This window comes from Trachypithecus francoisi, unplaced genomic scaffold (genome assembly GCF_009764315.1).
Source record: "Trachypithecus francoisi isolate TF-2019V2 unplaced genomic scaffold, Tfra_2.0 Lachesis_group1, whole genome shotgun sequence".
Lineage (NCBI taxonomy): Eukaryota > Metazoa > Chordata > Mammalia > Primates > Cercopithecidae > Trachypithecus > Trachypithecus francoisi.
This window is the reverse complement of record NW_022681454.1, coordinates 139106564-139123397: the sequence shown is the minus strand read 5'-3', so window position 1 is coordinate 139123397 and position 16834 is coordinate 139106564. Positions and strand designations below refer to the sequence as shown.

Sequence of the window (16834 nt, the reverse complement as noted above, 5' to 3'; positions counted from 1 at the left end):
TAATTTAAATATAATTTAAACTATGTAATACTTCAAACAGAAAAATGAGTTGTGGATTCTAATGAGGCTGCCATCTGCTCTAGCTTTCTTTAGGTTATGTCTCTTAAACATCTGGTGGTGGTGTTGGTGTTATATTTTGTATGGGAAAACATATTAAAATCTTTATGGTTTTATGATGTTATTACCAATACAATTTTGCTGCTGTTATTGTTTTCAGTTTGAAGTATAAAGGGTCAGCTAAAAAGGCTGGTTATCAGTGTCACAGATAACCTAGAAAATATCATCATTCTAGCCTGACTGTTGAATCTGACCCATATACCCCTGGATTCATAACAGAAGATATCAAACATTGAGCTGTCTTAGGACTCCGAGCAGTCCACATGTTTTCTAGATCAGATGCATACCATGTTCTTCCTCATCTTACTGACTCACAAGCCCCAGTATTCATTATGACATAACAGTCATTAACATCAGAAGCATACTACATAGTAGTGCAACATTTAGACACTGGTTTGAAACAGAAATCAGGGGACCAGAAGTTCTTAGTAAAACGAAAATGAGTAAACACACAGTACCTTAGAGAGAGAACAAGCACCAAAGGGTCAGTTTTAAAGTATTACCCTTGAAAGAGAAAAGAAATACATAAATTTCATATTTAGATGGAAGCAAGACAAATTTCTTCACTTTTTATTTTAATACCCCTGATTCCTAGTCATTTGATCTTGATTATATAAAACAAATTCAACAACGAAGAGTTGACTTCTTTGTTGACTTCTTCAACAATTCTGAAAGGGCTAGGTTATTATTTTTCCCAGTTTTGTGCTTTGCCAAATTTGTGGTTTTCTCTCTCTATGAACCAGATAGATTATAGATTTATCATAGCCTCTTGATTTCTGGTAGATGGCTTTTTAAAAAAATTCTGATATAATTTATTTTCTTTCCACTGATTCTGTCTCTTAAGTATTGAGTTAGAAGAGCCTTAGGTCAGCCTTAAGAAGCATTTTTGTTTTGTTTCGATTTTTAAAATATTCCTTTGCACAGATTATTTCTGACTTTTATTTTATAGTCATTAATTTTAAAACAGTAAAATTCTCCGATTTCTATAAAACAAATTCACAGAAGTAACAGCATTCTTTGATAATGAATACAGTTCCTTTTCTTTATGATTAATTTTAGCTTCCCCAAATCTTACAGTTGTGCTTGTATTTGCTGTTTCTTTGGGGGCTTCTTATGTGATAATTCAGATTCTAAAACTTTCAAACTAATTCCACAGAGCACTGTGATTTAATATAGCTTCCGTGTCATATGTGCTTTGAACTGGAGATCAAGGGCAGGGGATATATTGCTTTTATTTTTTTCCTGCAGGAAACTTAAAGGAACAAGACATGTGCATCTAATTTATAGATTTAGACCCAAATTTAATGAAATATGATATTGTGTATTTTTAAAGATGCAGAGTAAAATTTGTCTATTTGTATTGGGGAAAATGCCTCTGATGTATAGAGTGGTTTCTATTCATATGTCATCTTTAGTTAAATGCAGAATTTACTACGTTTTTGAGTATTCTAGCATCCCAAATGGACTTGGGTTCTCTTTAGTAATATCGTCTATATCTTTATATTACATCCACTCTGTTTCACTACTGTGCATTTGGTAGTTCCTGTCTCCTCTTACTTCTTTTTTATCTCAATTATATTTTCTGTTTTTGTTTTCTAATTCATTGCTGTGTAGTCTTGACTTCTAGACTTGTAAACAAAGTAGAGTTTCTGTATGGAGGATTATAATTATAGCTGTGAAAGACGCTTGATGATATTATAAGAATGATAATAAGGATGACAACAACAAACCATGTGCTTTGTGCTTTGATAATTATATTAGAGATATCCCATTGACCCTTATCAAATGAGATGCTATTCTTAATTTCCATTTCATAAATCAAGAAACTGAGGTATAGAAAGTAGTTAAGTAATTTGTGTAAAGTTATAATGCTCTTAAATGGGAAAGGCAGGGTATGAAACCACACATTTCTAACTGCAAAACCCATGATTTTCATGACCGACATTTTGTCTCTTTCAACAAAAGAGAAAACAGACAACTAGTTGAAATTCATATCACACGTCACATAACTTAATAATGGCAGAGCAAAGCAAGGACTGAGGCCCAGAATCAGTTTTTCATGGTTTCTTCCATGTTTGACTTCACCATCGTGCCTGGGCTTACAGAAGGTGATGACTAAAAGAGTGGTCCTATGCCAGGGTAGGAATGTTAATCATGATGGAAAAGTGTGAAAGGGTCTGCTAGTGTAAGGGGGGATTGAAGGCTGAGGGAAACCTATGGAATGTGTTCTTATCCCAGAACCATGACTGTATCCTGATCTCGATCTGGTTTGTTGCCGAAACACCCGACAATCCTTTGCTCTACCAACCTGACATAATTTTTGGGGGACTGGACAAGCAGAATTTTGGAACATCGTAATAATGTCTTATGAGTTGATGAATATAAAAGTTAAATATAAAATAATATAAAAGTTGTTTCTCTCTGTGGAAATGATACTAGCAGTCAGGAAAAAAATTACATTGATCTTAAAGTATTTAAACAACCACAGATGCAAAACAACAACTACAAAGGTAACATTTGTTTCCTGGGAAATTTATCTCATGGGAGTGGGGACAGAAGCAAGTGTTCCAGCCTTGTCACGGCTTTGTTGTGTGACTCCGCGCAGTTTAGATTTCACTCAGTGCTCATTCATTCAGCAAACATTTACTAAGAATGTTTTATATTCTAAGTACAGGGATAGAGTTAATATTTTCCCATTGATGTTACCAATTATGTGTTTAATGAAAAAAAATCTCATTATTTACTGAGCATCTGCTAGCATGCAAGGAATATGTGAGGTACTTTTCATGCATTATCTTATTTAATCCTTGTCTTATAGGCATTATCATCTGTCTTATAGCAACTTGTCTAAAATTCTACAGCTGCTGACTGTACAAGTGGGATTAGAACTCAGTTTGGTCTGACTCCAGAGGCTATTCTACTTTTATTTTATTACCTAGTAGGAAGCTCAAGATCTAACAGAACATTTTCTTCCTTGTCTATTTTAAATTCTATTGTTCAATGGGTTTTAGAAATCTCAATTAATTTTTACTAATGTTTTATATTAAAATTCCATTTTATCTGCCTGCAACATAGTAGAGGTTTAATAATTATTTGTTGGAGTTTCAATTCATGATGATTACTTCCTTATACTTTTATAGATGCTAAATATAATGTTAGCACCAAGACTTCATTTCTGGGTATAATTCATCTAAATTGGTGAATATTATGCAGTATAAGCATTAGAGTATATCTGACACAAGCAAATTTCAGAGTAATAGTGAAAGTTGTAATCTCCTTTAAAAGCTGAAAATCTTAGAATCTACATTTATTTCAGCACAGGGTACTTTACCTTGTCACAGAAGCTTTCACTTCATCTTAACAAGGAGTTTATTTTCTTTTGTAACCTTCTACATGTCACCACACCCCCACCCCACCAATTAAACAAATTTTATATCATTTTATCAGGGTGAATATGATAAAAATTTTTCTTGAATAGAGATGTGCAAGTATTTATTCATACAAAGGGAATATGATTTTCATTTATTACTTCTACCACATTTACAGAAGTGCTTTCTATGGAACAAATAACATAAAACACTGATGATCTTAAATGGATATATAATTGCATTTATAATATATAGATGTATGCAAGATGCTATGAAAGAAAAACATTTAACTTCTTCTGTTTTTTAAATTTCTCCTATTTTTATAGTATTTATGTGTATACATATGCATGCCTATGTATGTGTATTATAGATTATGTGGATGAATATGTGTTTGGTCATCTATATCATTTTAGAACATTTTGCTTCCTCACAAACTATGAATATTTATTTCCTATTTTTGTCAAATGTTTATGCCTAGAGATGTAAGATCCAAATTTGAGGTTTTTAAGTTTTTATTTTTTGGCATTGTGCTTAATTAGCCTCCTTAAATACACACACATGAACAGATACAAAGTTCAGTTTTGCAGTTTCTGTAAATAAAAGTATAACAACAGTAACAACAACAAAAAACTCCACGTAATCTTCCAAAGACATGTTCTTAATTTGAGAGCTAGAAGTAGTGATAAGGAGAGCTCCATTGTCTTGTATACAAGCATAGTCAGAGTGATAAAAAAATAAAATTGCTAGTAGCACCTCTCAGGTTGGGAGGCCAGGCATGTTTTACAGACCACAGGGCAGTGGATTGAAATAAGTTTGTTGCTGGAATCCTGTAAGTTGGTGTGAACCCCCGCAGTGACCTGAAAACAACCCTGGCCATAGATAGACAATAGGGTTTTAAATAACAAATTTTGTTTTCTTTTCAAATGAAATTAAACAGTCTTAGACTTTTGATTTTCTATTCCTACACTTTTTTTTTTTTGCATACAAATAAAGTTTACGTATGTCTTCTTACTTTAAACATGGAATCTATTTCTTAAATTGTGTGTATGATGAATACTTCTATAATGGCATTTTTTCTTATCGATATCTACTTAAACTTCAGAGATGTCTTTACAAAATTATATCCAAGCCCCTTAACAGTCATGTGTATTTGGCATAAATTTCTTTCTCTTTTAATAGTCTTCCAGTTTTTTGGGGGGTGGGGAAGGTACCAGAAACTAAGATTCTAATGGTCTCCACGACAGTAAGAGTTTTCCACGTCTAAAATATTTTGTATATTAAATAAGGTCAATAGAAAGTGATTGCAGCCAATAGCCCCTCTTTGGAAGAGAGTAGCACATTTGTAATTAACTATAAAACAGAATAGTGTTAGACTTTGTTGCAAGCATGGATGAAAAAAATTAGAGGAAGAGAATGGCACATAAGTAGCTAAGTTTATATTTTGTGTAGAAAAAAAAGAAACTAAAAACTTACATCATAAGACCTAAAAGTAATGCATCAAAACACTACATTTTTTTTTTTCTTTGAAAGTGAACAAGGCCAAATGTGGTAGCTCACACCAGTAACTCCAGCACTTTGGAAGGCCAAGGCAGGAGGATCCCTTTAGCTCAGTGGTTTGCAACTGTAACATGCCAAAACCCCATTTCTACAAAAACTACAAAAATTAGCTGGGTGTGATAGCGCATGCCTGTGGTCCCAGCTATGTGAGAGGTTGTGGTGGGAGGATCCCTTTTTGAGCCCAGGAGGGTGAGAGGGTGAGGCTGCAGTGAGCCGTGATCATACCACTGAACTCCAGCTTAGGGGACAGGAGCAAGACTCTGTCTCCCCCCACCAAAAAAAAAAAAAAAAAATTAACAAGCAGGAAAACATGAGAGTCAACAGCAAATGTGCACTAATGAGTCCAGGCACACACATATGAGCAAGCCTCACTGTGCTTTTGGCATGATTCTATTTAAGATGACAGGAAGTTCCTCCATGACAGCTCTGACACTGACTTGGACCTCATAAAAATGTAGGGAGAGATAAATAACACTCTTTGGAGTTGATGATGGGTTAAGAATTTCAAATGTTTTATCATATTTAATCATCTATTCGCCTCAATATTCTAAAAGATGGCCTAAAAATAGTGTTAATTCTGCTTCACAAATAAGTAAACTGAGGAACAGCAGTCTGACTTCTTAAGGTTGCACAGCTGAGAAAGAATGGAGATTATTGAGAAGAAGGGTTCTTGCTATCAAGTATTTTTCAGAGAATATGAATTTTGCTTAAAATTTTAGGATCAAATTATTATTATTATCTTTTTCTTTTTTTTTTTTTTTTTTGAGACAGAGTCTCATTCTGTCACCAAGGCTGGAGTTCAGTGGTGCAATCTCTGCTCACTGCAACCTCCGCATCCCAGGTTCAAGCAATTCTCTGCCTCGACCTCCACAGTAGCTGGGATTACAGGTGCCCTCCACCATGCCTGGCTAATTTTTGTATTTTTAGTAGAGACAGGGTTCACCATCTTGGCCAGGCTTGTCTTGAACTCCTGACCTTGTGATCTACCTGCCTCGGCCTCCCAAAGTGCTGGGATTACAGGCATGAGCCACCGCACCTGACCAGATCAAATTATTTTAGAGACCAGAAGAGACTTTGAACCTGGCCCTTCACCTTCTTCTTGGACCCCTTTCATGACAGGAGACTGAAACTCAGAATTTTTCCTCCCATTTTCATACAGGTCTAGTGTTAGAAAAGTATTTCTATTGTATCTCAAGTTTTATCTCTTTACTACAGTCCCAACTCTTCTTTGTGGAGTTAAGTAGAACAAGCCTCATGCTTTTTCTCTATAACCACATTTGAAAGCAGCTCTTTTGTCCAACTCTAAATCTTCTTTCCTGTTTTTTTTTTTTTCCCCCTTAGGAAGGTATATGAGGTAGTAGAAGTAGGACTTTCATACCAGACTTGGGTGCAAGTCCAAGCTTGGTCACCACCTGCATCACCCAGGCATGTCTTTTTAACATCTACTAATGGGAGCAGTAATAACTCCCTTCCAGGGTGGTTCTGGGCAATTAATAAATGCAGTGAAGTTCCAAACATTGCCTTGCATTAGAGAAAAACTCTATAAATATCGTTTCTCTTTATTCTTGCATGAAACTTACTAAGTCCCTCAGCCATCCCTTAGTTTTTTGCTTAGTTCACTTGCTTAACTTGTTGAGATTCCTTTTTAGAATGTGACAGCCACCTTCTCTAAACTTGGTGTGTTAGGCTGCTTTTGCGTTGCTATGAAGAAATACTTTAGGCTGGGCAATTTATAAAGAAAAGAGGTTTAATTGGCTCATGGTTTTGCAGACTGTATAGGAAGCATGACACCAGCATTTGCTGTCTCTAGTGAGGCCTCAGGAAGCTGTTACGTATGGCAAAAGGTGAAGTGGGAGCAGGGGTCTCACATGGCAAGAGTGAGAACAAGCGAGGTGGGGGAGGTGCCACACACTTTGAATGAACCATATCTTGCAAGAACTCACTCATTATCTCTAGGATGGCACTAAGCCATGAGGAATTTGCCCCCATGACTCCAACACCTCCCACTAGGCCCTGCCTCTAACAGTGGAAATTACATCTCAACATGAGATTTGGAGGGGACATCCAAACTATGTTTCTTGGTAAGTGGGAAAGAGGTTGACTTAACCCTTGATCTGGATATAGCATTTCTATTATCCAAGGAAGAGGTGCTTACCTGAAACTTAAATTCTGGCTTTAATCACTCTGGTATCATATGGCTTATTGCCAGGTAGCAGCTACTAGCAAAAGAAATATGGCCAGCAGTTTGGTTGAATCAGGCAACGTGCCAGAGTTGGGAGAAAAATACTTATTTAAACTAAAAACTTTAGCAATAAAAGATTGAAATCAGGACAGAAATTCGTAAGTGTAACAGAGTTTTGCTTTTAGACGTTACTGATTCATTTTATTGCTGAATATATACAAAACTGTCTAGAGAAGTAAATTCAAGTGACATTTCTTGGGGTTGAACTGTGAGAATGAAGGGTGACATCAAACACAGAAGCAGGGACATCTTATAAAACTGATTATTTTATGTGAACTATGTTAAAGGCCTTCAGGGACACAATTGTCTGAAATTTTCAAAAGCCTCTAACATGAGCCATTTTGTAATGACTTAAAATTCCATCAATTTATAGAACTTGGGGAGAACGCAAAGCATGCAAATGTGAGATTAGGACAGTAAAGAGGTAGAAAAAGCAGATGACTTAGAGACATATCTGTGCCCAAATCCTGGCTCTTCTGTTGCCTATCAGTATGGCTGATTGTTCTGAGACTCAGTTATCTTATCTGTGAAATGGGGATGCTAGTGTTGCCTACCTCATGGGGTTCTCTGTGAGGATCACATAAGTTACTAATGTGAAATGTTTACAACAGTATCTGACATATAAGTTCTTGATAAATGTTAGCTATTATTTTTATTTTCAGTTGATTAGCTTCTCTAGTGCCGGTTTTTGTTTTCCAAGAGAGGATAAGACACATTGTACACAAACTGTTGGAGATGGTATCTAATGCAAAGCAGATTCCCATTATGTTACCTACTATTTAAATTATTATCATCAGTACTTTCATTTTCCATGTCATTCAACGAGACTGTTTTTCATTATAATTTAAGTGGTTCTGCAGTTATATATTCTTTATTTTTCTTTATGTTCCTAATCCATTTAAACAAAGCTGTAGGTATGACCATGGAAACCAATTAGCACTTTCTTATTTTGCATTATTCAAAAGGTGTTGGATTTGTCAGATTGCAAATTGGTTTAGAGTTCTCAGTCACTGAAGGGACAACACATACCAGAGTACACTTCAATAGCTCCTTAATTTGTATAGAAAAGCCTGAAACCTTTCCTTTTTTAAAATGCAAATCACGTAAAGTTGATATCTGTACACAAAGACCTACCTGCTTAAGAAGTTTGAGAGCTAATTTAGCTTTGAAGATAATTTGTAGGAATGATTAGGCTTGAAAGGAATTATATTTGACCTGAAAATTTTGTACTGGATTTGCCCATATTTACCAAAGTCAGTTTTATTATTATCACTGTGTTTCTGCTTCACTGGACACATTTATATCTGCTTTTTCCAGGGTTGTTTTGTAACACCAGTATCTCTTCGGTTATTAATACATGTTTTTTGAATAAAGGAATTCTGTGGCCAAATAAGTTTGAAAGTCCTCAGGAAAAAAAAAAAAAAAAAAGGGAAAGTGAATTTCCTTCCTGTAGGACATCTCAGAGCCTTTAGCCTTTAGTAGCCTTTCAAGGCCTTTGAAGATTCTCAGAGGGCACGTGTCGCCTGCGGCTTTGCTTAAATTAATTTGAATGCGGCTGGGCGTGGTGCCTCACACCTGTAATCCCAGCACTTCGGGAAGCCGAGGCGGGTGGATCAAGAGGTCAGGAGATCGAGACCATCCTGGCTAACCCGGTGAAATCCTGTCTCTCTAAAAAAAAAAATACAAAAATATTAGCAGGGCATGGTGGCGGGCGCCTGTAGTCCCAGCTACTCGGGAGACTGAGGCAGGAGAATGACGTGAACCTGGGAGGCGGAGCTTGCAGTGAGCTGAGATCCGGCCACTGCACTCCAGCCTGGGCGACAGAGCGAGACTCCGTCTCAAAAAAAAAAAAAAAAAAAATTAATTTGAATGCAAGGAGCTTTCGTCATGGAATACTTATCAACCACTTGTTAGACACTATGTTCCAGGAAACACAGTCATGTTATTTAGAAAATCCTGATTTAGAAGAACAACAAAAATGTATTTTTCAAAGAAATGTGTGAGTGATTGTCTATGTATATTTGTGTATTTTCTACCATAAGCATATTCTCTAACGCACACATCTGCAGACAGGCGTGTGGTCCTCACCCAAATGAACAGTCACCCCCCGTTTCCCCACACATGCTCCCATCCACATGCTGGTGCCACACCCCCATCCACAGTCATTGACAGACCTGTGGCATCTTATACTCATGCCCATGCAGGAGTTTGTAATATTTATACAAGAAGTGTGGGGAAAAGTGGCAAAATATTCGATGTTTCTTTGATGTTCATTGACAGATTATTTTTAAGCTTGCATAAGTGAACACATATTTTTGTAATCACCTACTATTTTACCTACCCCAAACTGAACTTAGTTCTTCTGCTGAAAGCTCTGACTTTTGTTTGTTTGTTTTCAGGTTAAACTAAGACCCATCCTACATTCAGGTACCCTAAATGTAGCCCAGGCTAGAAATCCCTGCATCATTTTCAACTTATCCTTTCTAAAATTCTTATCTGGTAATGTTCTTTTCTTTCTTGAAACTTTATATGTCCTCTTTCCCTTCCCCACACCACTCCTCTCTCCTCCATGAGCATGCACATGAACATCTGTACATCTGCTCAGCCCAGCTATACAAGGTGCTTCATCCACAGCCTGGCGTAAGTCTACTTTTCCGTTTCATCTCTCACCACCCACATTATTCTTGATCCTGACCACCTCTTCTTACCTCATTTATAGTGGCTTATGGGTACTTAACATTTTCTAAAGGTGAAATCAGAGTTCCTGTATTTCTCTGAGATCCCTATTCTCATGCTCTTTGAGCTCAGTTTCAATTTCATCCAGCAAGAGAGCACACTTTTGTATGTGCAGATGGTGCACCTTAGATTGTTCCCCGCCTGTGTCTACTTTTTCCCCACCATTTTTTGATATCCCTTGCCCAGCGAAGATATCCACCTGGTGTTCTCCAAATTTACTCACACTAAGAATTAAGAGGTAATAATCTCCAGGCATGTCAGTGAGAAGGTCTCGTTACCATCCCCTACCACAGCTAACCATTGGCCTCTCAATTTCCTATGACCAGTGAGCGTCTGTCCATCATCATAAGCTTTAGGTGCTGGGAAAAGGATGTCAGAGCTCATCATTCCTGTTCCAGTTAAGATGCTTAATGATCATTAGAAGGTCATCATTTTTTAACTACTTCCAGTGCGATTTTATTTTGCATTTCTACTTATATATTTTCTTTTTACAATATACTTAGGGATTACAAAGGTAGTTTTGATACATGGATATATTGCATAATGGTGAAGTCTGGGCTTTTAATGTAACCATCCCCTGAATAGTATACATTGTACCAATTAAGTAATTTATCATCCTTCACCACCCGCTTCCCTTCCAACCCTTTTGAGTCTCCAGTATCTATTATTCCACACTCTGTATCCATGTGTCCACATTACTTAGCTCCCACTTATAAGTGAGAACATGTGGTATTTGATTTTCTTTTTCTGAGTTATTTCACTTAAGATAATGACCTCCAGTTCCATCCATGTTGCTGCAAAAGATATTGTCGGTTCTAAGTGTGAGTTGTACTGAAGATACCATCCTAAAGCAGAGATAGGAAGTTACTTACCTCTTGGCAGTGTATTACCCTTTGTAGCATACTCTAGCTCAGGAATTTCTACCCTAAACCATTAAATGACATTCACTGTTGTCTGTTGTTCTGTGGCCTAGCATAGTTATTTTATAGTAAAACTGTGGTTAAGAGAGATTGTTTGCAATAGTGCTTCAGTAAGAGAAAGAGTTGAGTCAGGAAAAAAAATACTGTTTAATTCATGGAAGATAGGGAAATGTAGAAACCGCATGGGAAATAATATGACAAGAGAGATTTTAAGAAGGCAGAAGAGAAGGATGACATCAAACAGAAAGAAATAAAAGATGTAGAATAATACAGAAGAAGTAATAGGCAAGTTTATGTTGTTTTACTTGAATACATTTAGTACCAATATAAACAGATTGCTTTTTTTAATGCTGTGCTGCAATGGAGGATGGTCACTTTGCATCCAGCCTACAGTTTTGTGGTTGATCCACTAAGTTCCCTGATCAATGTACTTAAGCTTAATAGAAATGCCCTGTAATCCCAGCACTTTGGGAGGCTGAGGTGGGTGGATCACCTGAGGTCAGGAGTTTGAGACCAGCCTGGCCAACATGGGGAAACCCCATATCTACTAAAAATACAAAAATTAGCTGGGTGTGGTGGCAGGCACCTGTAATCCCAGCTATTCAGGAGGCTGAGGCAGGAGAATCTCTTGAACCTAGGAAGTGGAGGTTGTAGTTAGCCAAAATCCCGCCATTGCACTCCAGCCTGGGTGACAAGGGCAAGACTCTGTCTTAAAAAAAAAAAAAAAAAAAAAAGAATATAAAAATTAGGTAATTACCTTTTTTTTTTTTTTTTTTTTTTTTGAGACGGAGTCTCGCTCTCTCGCCCAGGCTGGAGTGCAGTGGCTGGATCTCAGCTCACTGCAAGCTCTGCCTCCCGGGTTCACGTCATTCTCCTGCCTCAGCCTCCCGAGTAGCTGGGACTACAGGTGAATCACAAAGTCAGGAGATTGCGACCATCCTGGCTAACACGGTGAAACCCCGTCTCTACTAAAAATAAAAAAAATAAAATAAATTGGCCGGGCGTGGTGGCAGGCGCCTGTGGTCCCAGCTGCTAGGGAGGCTGAGGCAGGAGAATGGTGTGAACCTGGGAGGCGGAGCTTGCAGAGATCCAAGATTGTGCCATGGCACTCCAGCCTGGGCGACAGAGCGAGACTCCGTCTCAAAAAATAAATAAATAAAAATAAAATAAAAAGGCATTCAGGAAAAATGTTTTGCAACTAGACAGAAGTGGTGGTTGTACCACTTTGTGAAGGTAAATAAATGCCAGTGAGTTGTTCGCATTAAGACTGTCAATTTTAAATTATGTTATGTTCATCTCAATAAGTTTATAAAACATAAACAAAATAAATAAGCAATGTTAAATATAATTAATTTATTTAATAAATGAAGGCACTCACAGTAACAACCTCTTTTCCGGCAAGTAAGAGAAAACAAATTTATCTTTGTAAGTTTTTGTCTGTATCCAATAGAAATAATAAACAGAGTTTTTCTATGATTTGAAAAAAAAAAAAAAAAGAGGATATAAAAATTAGGTAATTACCTTTTTTTTTTTTTTTTTTGAGACGGAGTCTCGCTCTGTCACCCAGGCTGGAGTGCAGTGGCTGGACCTCAGCTCACTGCAAGCTCTGCCTCCCGGGTTCACGCCATTCTCCTGCCTCAGCCTCCAGAGTAGCTGGGACTACAGGCGCCCGCCACCTCGCCCGGCTAATTTTTTTTTTATTTTTTAGTAGAGACGGGGTTTCACCGGGTTAGCCAGGATGGTCTCAATCTCCTGACCTCGTGATCCACCCGTCTCGGCCTCCCAAAGTGCTGGGATTACAGGCTTGAGCCACCGCACCCGGCCGGTAATTACCTTTTTTATAACATCGTCTTGGGCTGATTAGTTTATTGCATTATAGGACAGTTTTACCATCTTGCATAGAAAGTAAAGTTTTAAAATTAACACATTATCAAATGAAAGCTTAATTGAACCTGACTGAAGTGTTACTAGGCATATATTACATTATACAAGAAAAACAAAAGACCAAATTAGCTTGTAGAGACACGCCAAATGTTACTTTTGTTTTCTGATGTTCACACATGTAAATTGGGAAGTAAACACACTTCTTTAGAGCTTAATATAAAAACTGATTGATAAAAACAAATTTAAGGTATCATAATAAACATGGTCTAATCCTCATCTATCCATTGATGACCAGAGCAGACCACTTGAATTTTATCGTAGTTTTTAATCTTCCCTTGTATTTCTCTGATGCAGTCTCTCTCAGGGAAAGGATTTAAAAGTTTAAAACCTAAACTTAGAAATGGTGTATAGTGGGGATTATTTTTCTCTTATCTAGAATCAAATTGAAGATTTTCCAGGACTCATACAATAAATAAGAGAGATGGTCTCTAATAGTTCTTCGGTTTGCTTGTTTGTTGGGCAGGCTGCCAGCTAACACTGATTTTTTTGGTTATTGACGCTTGCCTCTAGAATCAGGAAAAATGAGTTGCTTCTATGACCAAGTGAGATATAGCTTTTAAAGCACTTTCAGGATAGGCCTGTGATTGTAACATGGAGAGAATTTAGAGTTTCATCACTGTTACCAGGAGTTCATTACTTTGCTTAAATGTACCGGTCTATCTGGTAGTGATAATAATATCACTGCGATTACTTCAAATTGTAGTTTTGTAAGCCAGATTTAAAGAAAAGGATCTCCTATACATTAATAGAAAAATCAACAGTTTTCAAGCTATTCTTTCCTTCATGTCATTTCTCCTTTCTCAATACTCCCACTAGTCCTTGAAACAAGTAGTATTTGAGTGATGTTATCTTTCCCACTAAGTTCATTTGAAAAAATACATTGAGACAAAAATACATATAATATATGAAAGATCCAGGGAGAGGGAATGTTAAAAACAAATATTACTGGTTTTGTATTTGCTATAAAATTGTGTCATTTTCTCAGAGATTGTCTTTGTAATGACTTTAAATTCTTTGAGTCCAAAAATGCTAGTCATGGATAGAAAATGATACAGCACAATTTCTTTTCAGTTTCAGGGCTAAGTGAAGAAAAAAATGAAAATACATTTTTTGGAGAATATTTTTTTGTTTACACCTTATAGGTCCATTCCTCAATTAGAGCTTTATGAACTTTCTACCTAATGCCTTCCCTTTAGAGAGATGGAGTCAGAATTGAAGGCTAATGATTTTCCAAGTGACAGTGACAAAGAGGGCCTCCTTCTGGAGCCGATTTTAAGAATAGGATGTTGGGCAACTATGAAGTGAGAAGACAGTCTGGGAGTAGAGAGCAAGCAACATTTTATAACAGTACATGGATACCCATTCTAGGAAAGAGTTTCCCCTCCTATTTTTGAGTCAAACATGTAAGTAATCAGCATATAAAGCTGACACATGAGGTCCCAGTGCAGATTGTCGATGGCCATGTGCATTACCTATAATGTCAGCTGGGACTAGAAACTAAGTCACATCACATTAGGAATTGTGTCTAAGTTCTGCCATTAGTTAGACACATCACTTCAGAAAGTCTATCTTTTTTTGTACTTCAATTATGTCATCTCTAAAATAAAAAAATTGAATTAGATATGCTTTCAAACAATCTCTAGTGTTAATTGCCTCATGATTTTTCTCCATCTTGTAAGAGATGGGAGGAAGGAAGTAAATTTTGTATTACTTAGAAGATATGGTTAGTGAATTATATAAGGAAAAGCTTTTGGTTTTTATCGGGTAACTCCTATGTCCCTGGAAGATAGCCCTTCTAAGATCAGATTTAAAGAATAAGTCTTTAGAAACAGAGGCATTGACAGAGTTCACAGCCTCATCTGTAATTGGGACTTCTAAGAGCAGACTGTATCTCATAAGGCTGATTTGAGATTTAAAAAATAATAATAATATGTTCAAAAAATTGAACTAGTGCCTGGTACATAGCCACCAATAAATATTGGTCATCATTCCTATCCTCATCATCAACTTGGGTGTCTTATAACACTGAGCCCTGAATAGCCCCTACATTCTTTGAAAATAAAGATCCAGCTCCAGGTTGTTTGATGCCTAGATGTCTGTGGACATACACGCCACGTCCCCCATCTATGGTCAGCTTGGTCCAGTGGATGATCAGTGCCAGTCTCATTGGAAATGTGGCATTAGAGAAAAAACTTGAAGGAGAAAATAACCATGCAGACATCAGTTGGGAAGTGGCGATGGTGGTGGTGGTAGCGTTTCAAACTAAAGAAATTGCTAATGCAAAGGCCCTAAAGAAGGAGTTTCCCAGGTATATTCGAGGAACAGTAAAAAGTCCAATGAGGCAAGAGTTGAGTGAGCAGTGTATGGAGGAGAGGTAAAGAAATAAGGCCAGCAGGGCACGGTGGCTCACACCTGTCATCCCAGCACTTTGAGAGGCTGAGGCAGGTCGATCACAAGGTCAGGAGTTCAAGACCAGCCTGGCCAAGATGGTGAAACCCCATCTCTACTAAAACTACAAAAAAATAGCCCGGAGTGGTGGCAGGTGCTTGTAATTCCAGCTACTCAAGAGGCTGAGGCAGGAGGATCACTTGAACCCGGGCAGCAGAGGTTGCAGTGAGCTGAGATTGCACCACTGCACTCCAGCCTGGGTGACAGAGTGAGACTCCATCTCAAAAAAAAAAAAAAAAAGAAAGAAAGAAAGAGAGAGAGAGAGAGAGAAAGCAAGCAAGCCAGCCGGCCAAGGTGGTGATGAGTTCCAGGTGAAACAGAAATGAAAAACACTGTGCCCACTTCATCCTTTACTCTGAGTAAAACTGGGAGCCATAGTAGAGTTTTGAGCAGAAGGGTGATCTGACTTATGCTATGTTGGGATCAGAAGACTGAAGGAAGGCAAGAGTGAAATCGGGGGACCAGGTAGGAGGACTCTGTCTTAATTCAAGGTGGGAGTGATGGTGGTTTGCAGGGAGGTGGTAAGACATGGTCACATTCTGGATACATTTTAAAGAAAGGACAGGTAGAACATGTGACAGCATGAATAATGTGAGATTTCAGAGAAACAGAGGAAACAAAACTGAATTCAATAGTTTTGGTCTACAAATACAATACAATAGTTTTTGGGAACAATGAAGTTGTTGCTGAATAGGGAAACTGTGGTAAGACAGGTTTTAAGAGAAAGATTGGGTTGCCGTGTAGTACTATGCAGCCATAAAAAGGAATGATATCATCTCCTTTGTAGGGACATGGGTGGAGCTGGATACCATTATCCTTAGGAAACTAATGAAGGAAAAGAAAACCAAATACTGCATGTTCTCACAAGTGGGAACTAAATGATGAGAACACATGGACACATTTGGGAAAACAACACACACAGGACCTGTTGGAGGGCGGGGGGCTGGGAAGAGGAAGAGGACAAGGAAGAATAGCTTGTGGATGCTGGGATTAATACCTGTGTGATGGGATGATCTGTGCAGCAAACGCCATGGCACACATTTATACCTATGTAACAAACCTTCATGTCCTGCACATGTACCCCTGAACTTAAAATAAAAGTTGGAAATTTTAAAAAAGAAAGATTGAAAGTTCAGTTTTAAACATTGTCGAGTTTAGATGAGTTAAGTTTGTAAGAATGAATTAATGAACTAATATACAAAATAATGAAAGAACCCTGGAAGGCCTAGAAAAGTATTTTAAATTACAGTCAAGAAAAGCAAATTTCTGAATAGAGGAAATAATAGAGAAAAATCATCACCGTATTTTAAAAATTCACTGCTAAATGTATATTTTAGAAAGTCTCTGTCTGATGCTTTCCATGAAGTCCCATAACACACCAATTTATTAAACAATACCAGAATGGAGAGAAGAAAGTATAATAAAGATAATAATGTAATGGTTTAAATAAAAAACTTGTTGAAAGTAAGAAAGAGTAATTTGACACTGCAGAAAACTGAATC

General features: G+C 37.4%; 1 protein-coding gene across 6 annotated transcripts in view; it reads left to right on the top strand.

The window, feature by feature from the left end:
- Positions 1–16834, top strand: part of INPP4B (inositol polyphosphate-4-phosphatase type II B) — an 865488-nt gene that overhangs the window by 586375 nt on the left and 262279 nt on the right. The gene's annotated exons all lie outside the window — the stretch shown is intronic.